This window comes from Vicia villosa, linkage group LG1 (assembly GCF_029867415.1).
Source record: "Vicia villosa cultivar HV-30 ecotype Madison, WI linkage group LG1, Vvil1.0, whole genome shotgun sequence".
NCBI lineage: Eukaryota > Viridiplantae > Streptophyta > Magnoliopsida > Fabales > Fabaceae > Vicia > Vicia villosa.
The window spans coordinates 201,926,398-201,934,012 of record NC_081180.1 but is presented as its reverse complement, the minus strand read 5'-3'; positions in this window follow the sequence as shown (position 1 = coordinate 201,934,012).

The window sequence follows — 7,615 nt, the reverse complement described above, 5'->3', positions numbered from 1 at the left end:
GAATTAGCTACTCGTACCCAATCCACACAATGGGATTGAGGCTCACCAAACACGGACCACCGTCCAAAATCGTTACTAATTAAAGCTTCACTAATACATCACCATAGGAATTAGCTACTCGCACCCAATCCGCTCAAAGGGATTGAGGCTCACCAAACACGGACCACCGTCCAAACACCATGAACGCATGACACATTAAACATGCAACAATAACAACAATGCAAAATGAACTTCACATTACTCAATATACCACACCAATGTTGGCTACCATGGACAAAACACATGCTATAAACATTTTGCAACAACACTATAATAATATAGAAAGCAATAACAATGCATTACCGCAGATTCCACACCATAACATAAACAATACAAAGCATTTACTACCATCACACATTAAATTATTCATTTCTAGTTACATAAACCATTTTTAGAATAAAGTTCATCATGTCAAATTTTTAACGCTTCAAACGACACTCGAATCGGACACCCGTAACTAAAGTTATGAATTTTTGAAGCTTTCAGAAAATTCAAACATCGGGATCATACAACAACTTACACTGACACCACAAAACCTTATTGTGCACCAAAAAAATTTAGTTCCAGAAACTTGAAACCATTTTTATAAGAAACTACACTGTATTAGATTTCCAGAGGTTCAAACGACGCGTCAAACGGACGCCCAAAACTAAAGTTATGAAATTTTGAAGTTTTCAAAAACCAGTCAAAATAGTGGTAACCAATTACGCTAAAAGATGTAACCGATTACGGGCTCGAAAACATCCCAGAAACCCATTTTTTCACGTGGTAACCGGTTACGGACTTGAAAAAAGTCTAGAAACCCATTTTTTAACAGCGTAACGAGTTACCACAACAAACGTAACTGATTACACTGTTAGCAGAAGCACTTTTCTGCTATTTTTCAAAACAAAATCAATTTTCTCCTCAACCCAAAATCCCTTATTTGATTCAAATCGTGAATTACATTATTTTGCACTAAAAAAACAGTTTTCAGGAGCAGTACACCCCAATTCTTTACACCCCAAAACAGTCATAACTTAAGTTCCGACTCTGACTCACAACTTTCGTCAATGATACAACATCGATATCATACAATTTCACCAGTCATATTATTTCAACAACAATCACAATAATCCAACATTTCATCATCAATCACAAATAACAACATGTCCACATAATTCATTAAGAAATCATTCAACCTAAACACATACATTTTACAACAATATTCATAATGTAGAGCGAAGAAAGACACAAACCTACATGAACATAATCTACCATCATCATCATGCAAACCCTTTAGAAGATTGGAACTCCACCCTTACCTTGGAATTCCTAGTAAAACTCTCTTCATCTCTAACAATGAAGTTCTTCCTTCTTCTTCCTAAAGCCCTAACTCTCTTCCTCTTCTCTTTTCACATACTGTTGGTTCTACCCCCCAATTCTCTAATTTTATTTACTATATTATTATTATTATTATTATTCTCAAATAATAAAAATAAATAAAACCAAAACTAAATAATTATTTAATATAAATTCTAATTTAAATAATACTAGTAATAATCTTCTCCCATGTAACGCCCGTTTATTTTATTTAATTAGTTGATTTCGAAATATTTGGTGAAATTGTGTTGTTGGAGAGGTGTGGGCCTAAAAGTGTAGAAACACGAGGTGTGGCTAGATATTAGAGTTTATGCTATTTATTTATATATTTGAATAATAACAATAATAATAATAGAATAAATGAGTAAATAGCTAGTGGGTCTATGTTGTGTTAGCATGAGGAATAGTAGGGGTGTTTATTAAGCCCATTAGTGAAGTAGAAAGTTAGTAAGGAGGTTAACATAAAATTAAGAGAAAGAAAATAGAATAGAAAATTTGGAGATAGCGTGAAAAGAGAAGGTTTTCGTGAAAGAGGAGAAGAGGCACGAAGAGGCTAAGGCAAGGATTCCATTGAAAGAGTAGATAACCTTTAATAAAAGGTAAGGGTGAGGTTCTAACTATATAAAATAGGGTATGATGATTAATATATAGGAATGGGTTTGGATTTCTATGTTGATGTTTTAGGTTTTTCTTTGATTTCATCTTCTTTGTGTTTCGTATAGATTTCACATATGAATGTTGTTGTTAATTTGGTATTATTATGATGATAATCTTGATGAATGTATGATGTTAAACCCTCTAAATAGGTGTTATAGGCTGTTATAAATGTTATATAATCATAGGAATTCGAATTCTGAAACCAGGACTTTTTACGAAATCGAATTCGGAGGTACGAAAGACATCTAATGGCGAAAATCACACTTTTTGGGCGAGAAAGGCTTCGTCGGGCGAGGGGTTGCCTTGCTTCGCCAGGCAAGCCATCCCATTTTCTGGGCGAACCGAGTCAGAATCAGAATTTTGTAAAGGCCATGACTTGAGTTTCCGGACTCCGATTGATACGCCGTTCGAAGCGTTGGAAAGCTAACGTAATGAAATATAACCTAATAGAATAAAATTATTTATAGGATGTAGTTTCATAGCATTTGTATTAGAATTTAGTGATGAGATGATGTAGTGATAACATATTAAGTTTGCTATTTGCTATGAATCGACGTAACCATGTCATGATATATCTTGATATATGTTTTCCATATGACGATATGATGTTATTGAGATGATGATGTGTATTTTCCCTAAGATGAAATAATGATTCCTCGTGATGAATTAACGATAAATATGCTTTTATTAAGAAGTTGAATTAACCATGTCATGTCGTTGCTTGACTTGTGTACTATGATGTTTGATGCTATTATGATGATGTATGTATGTATGTATGTATGTATGAAACATGCGATGAGGTATAATAAATATTTTAAATTGATGTTGTTATGATGATGTGTGTAATATGAAGCCTGTGATGAGGTATGAAATAACCTGATGAATTGATGTTGTTATGATGATGAAGCGAGGACCTATATTGGCGTTTGTTGAAGGCTTATGCCTTGTGGTTTCATAATTGTTGTTGTTGTGTTGCATGTTGTGTCGCATGCATTGCGTTCGCGATTTCCTGGATTGAAAAATTACAATGTCCTGGATCAGGAAACTAAGATGGCATCAATCCAATTGTGTGGATTTAGTGCAAGTTGTGATGAAGGTGTATGCCTTGTTGACGCCTCTATTTATTGGCAATTTTGTGATGAGGGTGTATGCCCTATTGGTATCACATGCATTTGCATAGTTGTTGGTCTCATGGCATTTTGCATGATGATAAATGATGATGAGCTGCTTAGTGATAAATATTTCTATAGCTAATGGTGTGATGATGAGTTGATTGTTGGGGAATAGTTGTACACTACTTGTTGATGTATAATATTGATGTTTTGTGAAGAGGTGAATTGTGTGTGACTTTATTCTCATATACTTGTTATCATACGCTTTCTTATATTGTTATGATATCTCACCCCTTTTGTTTCAATGTTACCCCTATGTCGGTAATGCGTAGGTACTCCGAAGTAGCTTGAGATTGAGGTTAGCCGAGTAGATTGTCTCATAGTGTGTAGAATGAGTCGGTGTTAGCTTTGATACATAACACTGAGGTTATTTGCGTTTGTTTTGTTATGTTAGGAGTAAAACCTTTGTAGAACTCCACTTTGTTGGATTTATTTGAGGATGTATGTTGAATTTTGAATTATGATGATTATAACTTATGTTGGAAAGTTATAAATAAATATTGTTGATGTTTTTCTACTGCGAATAAATGAAATGAAGCTAAGATATGATGAACATGTTATTATGTGTTACGTATATATGAGTATATGTGATGAATGATGGTGACATCTTAATTGTCTAATTGTTTTAATTCCTACTATTTATTTTATAAAATTATCGTTGGGGAATTTGGGTGTTATAATAGTGGCATCAAAGCAGGTTGGTCCGTCCGGCCAAGTCGTTGAGTCAGTAGTGTGGTTTCACAGTGAAAAATTGTTGATGTATTGTTTCTTAGTACGCGACATGTGTGTGGAACACTGTCAGTGCTTTCTTGTTTTCTTATCACTTGCTTTTAGGAGGGAGATTGAAACAAGTGGTGGAAAGGCTGCTGCTTCTCAGGACTGTTTTGTTTGTGAAGTATGAACAATTGGTTTAGTGTGCCCTCAATTGCAGAAGTGAAAATGTTTGTGAGACCTTGTTAATTCCCGAATTCGGAGGAAGTACGGATTTAAGATTTACGTCTAGCGGTCAAGTCAAAGTGTCCTTGAGATGGAATAATTAGGTACTTGTGTTGTCCGCATCTCTGAGAGTGGAAGGCGATGTTATAGCTAATGATGTGCCAGTTGTGTGAGAGTACTGATGCTCTTCGGGGATAATTGCGACTTGTCGTTAGAGCGGGATGTTGGATTAACTTGATGTTATCCTTGGGATGAACTGTTGGGAGCTAAGTCAGGTGAGATTACAATTTTTTTGATGAGTCGATGCAGATTCTTATACTGTAAGGTATTGTTAAGCGAGTTGGATAGCTTTTAGAAGATGAAGCTCAGAGGGTTGCAACGTTTTCAGCATTGCGTATTGATCGTGGAGTTGTCAGTGTGAGGTTACCATGGTGTGTGATGTCGATGTTTTGAGTGGTGAGAAAAGGATAAATTATAATGGGTTTTGTAGTTGAAATCACATAAGAGATTGTTGGATGTCATTGATGTTATTGGGTGTTTGTGAATCGAGAGTCAGAGTCGGAATTTGAAGATATGAGTAGTTTTGTGAAAAGGACTAGAATCTTGATGTTGTGAAGATGGAATTTTTGGCGAATTACTGTGTCTTTTGAGTTATAAGAAGAACGAGGTTTTAGAAATGTGTTAGAATTCATGTTCTATGGTTCCAAATAATGGCCATATGTTAGGTATGAACGAATAAGTGTTTATTTCATGAAACATGGCTGAATTGGTTGGATTTTAGTGAAGAATTAGTATGAAGCCGAAGGCTGTTCGCAGGAATTTTTCTGGTTTTTGGGGAATCCTTAAAAAATTCTTAACTTTTGACCCAGGTGTTCGTTTGACACACCGTTTGAATCTTGGAAAGGCTCGTACAATGTATCTTCTTGGATAAACGGCTTCTTGTTCAGGAAATAAATTTAAATTGTGTATATTGAGACTTTTTGGTGTCGGTGTATGATGTCAGTGTTTGCAATTTTTGGTAAACTTTGGGAATTCATATCTTCTGGACCGTAACTCCGTTTGGTTCGTTGTTTGAAGCGTTAGGAAGCTAGCGCGATGTTCTTCTAAAAAAAATGGTTCTGGTACCTGGAATGGATTTAAATGGTACGTAGTGATGATTTCCGAGAGACTTAGATTATGGACTGAGGAGACGAGAAGCTTTTTGAGCTTAATTAATTATTCTCGCGGTTGTTTGGGATGAGGTCAAGTACGGTATGTTGTTGATGAATGGATTGAAGGAAGGAGAGTTTGGTATTAGGAAGGACGTTACGGTATTGGAGAAGCGCATGGACATATGGCTTATGTCAACTAAGGATAATTAGAGTGAAGGTAGCTTTTAAAGAAAAGAGAGGTAATGGTATTATTGAGATTGCACTTGGAATGAGATACAAATGTGAAAATGTATGATTCCTCGATGTTGTGAGATTTAGGAGGAAACCAAGGATTTAGAAATGTTGTTAAAGTCCTCTACATGGATACAGACTTCAATTGGAGCACAATGAACTGTAATGTATTGGGTATATTATCATTTATTGAGTTAGAAGGCACTTAACGTTTGCGTGATGCTAAGCGACTGTGAAGTAGACCGTGTAATATGTTTGGACGATGGACTCTCATTGACAAGATCGAATAAGAAGGAAATTATGGAAGGAATTGTAAATCTCAAAGGAGATTATTGGATTATGGTGCTTTAGGTGACTTGAATAAAAGTTCTAAAGGAATGCTATTATATTTTGGTAACGATGGTTTATACTCCATTATAGTTGTCGGCTATCTATTGACAAATTGAGGAACTGATCACCCTTAATCTCTTGTTGATAGTAGACAGTTCGTATTGGATAGGATATACTTGTCTTGCTGGCTTGATAGTTTGTAAGGTGATCAATGTTCTATCGAGGGGATAGTCGTTCACCATTTTGTATGAATCTAAGAAGAAAGTGGCTATGAAAGAATTGGAACTTATTGAATAGTTCGGAGACTTGGGTTGTATGCGAGCTAACGCCACAGGATGGAAAATTGGGAATATCAAAGGTTAACAATGATTTCTGGAGGATAGTAAAGAGAGCCAGAAGCTAGATGTGAAACTTGTAGATTGGTAGTTGAAAGAAATCAAATGAGGACGTTGATTTCGAGGTAGATGATCAGAGTGGCGCAGCTGAAGCGTGATGTGGCATAGTTTTTGTGTGGTGTGATATCTGAGTTAAAAGTATTCATTGTGAATTTTTGTGATATCATAATACATGTTGATATCGAATTGGTGATGTGCGATGTTATGATGACTTTGTTACGGCTGTTGTGACATTGTATTGATTGATTGTTGATTATTGGGAACAATGAGTAATACTATATATTATGACTAAGCTTGATTATATTGATGTCACCATGAGGATGATGTGACTTGTGAATGATGTTGTTATGGTGTTATCATTATATTTGGGGAAGTAGTAGACGAGGTATTGTTAAACATGACTTGGGAGTCGAAGGTAGGATGCGAGAGTGGTATATAAGAGTTGTTTGTATCGGGTAGATTTTCGAGGACGAAAATATTCTAAGTGGGGGAGAGTTGTAACGCCCGTTTATTTTATTTAATTATTTAATTATTTGATTTCTAATTATTATGTGAAATTGTGGATTATATGTGAAATTGTGTTGTTGGAGGGGTGTAGGGCTAAAAGTGTAGAAACAGGAGGGTGTGGCTAGATATTAGAGTTTATGCTATTTTATTATATAGTTGAAGAATAACAATAATAATAGAATAAATGAGTAAATAACTAGTGGGCCTATGTTGTGTTAGCATGAAGAATAGCGGGGGGTGTTTATTAAGCCCATTAATGAAGTAGAAAGTTAGTAAGGAGGTTAACATAAAAATAAGAGAAAGAAAATAAAATAGAGAATTTGGAGAGAACGTGAAAAGAGAAGGTTTTCGTGAAAGAGGAGAAGAGGCGCAAATATGCTAGGGCAAAGATTCCATTGAAAGAGTAGAGAACCTTCAATCAAAGGTAAGGGTGGGGTTCTAACTATATAAAAGTTGGGTATGATGATTAGTAGATAGGAATGGGTTTGGATTTCTATGTTGATGTTTTAGGTTTTTCTTTGATTTCATCTTCTTTGTGCTTCATATGGATTTCGCATGATGATAATCTTGATGAATGTATGATGTTAAGCCCTCTAAATAGGTGTTATAGGATGTTATAAATGTTATATAATCGTAGGATTTCGAATTTTGAAACCGGGACTTTTTACGGAATCGAATTTGGAGGTACAGAAGGCCAACAATGGCAAAAATCACACTTTTTTGGGTTTGTTGTGCTGTCAGGCTCGCCCGGCGAGAGAGGCTTTTCCAGACGAGGGGTTCAAGAAGGTTAGCTACTGCCTTGCTTCGCCAGGCGAGCCATCCCATTTGTCGGGCG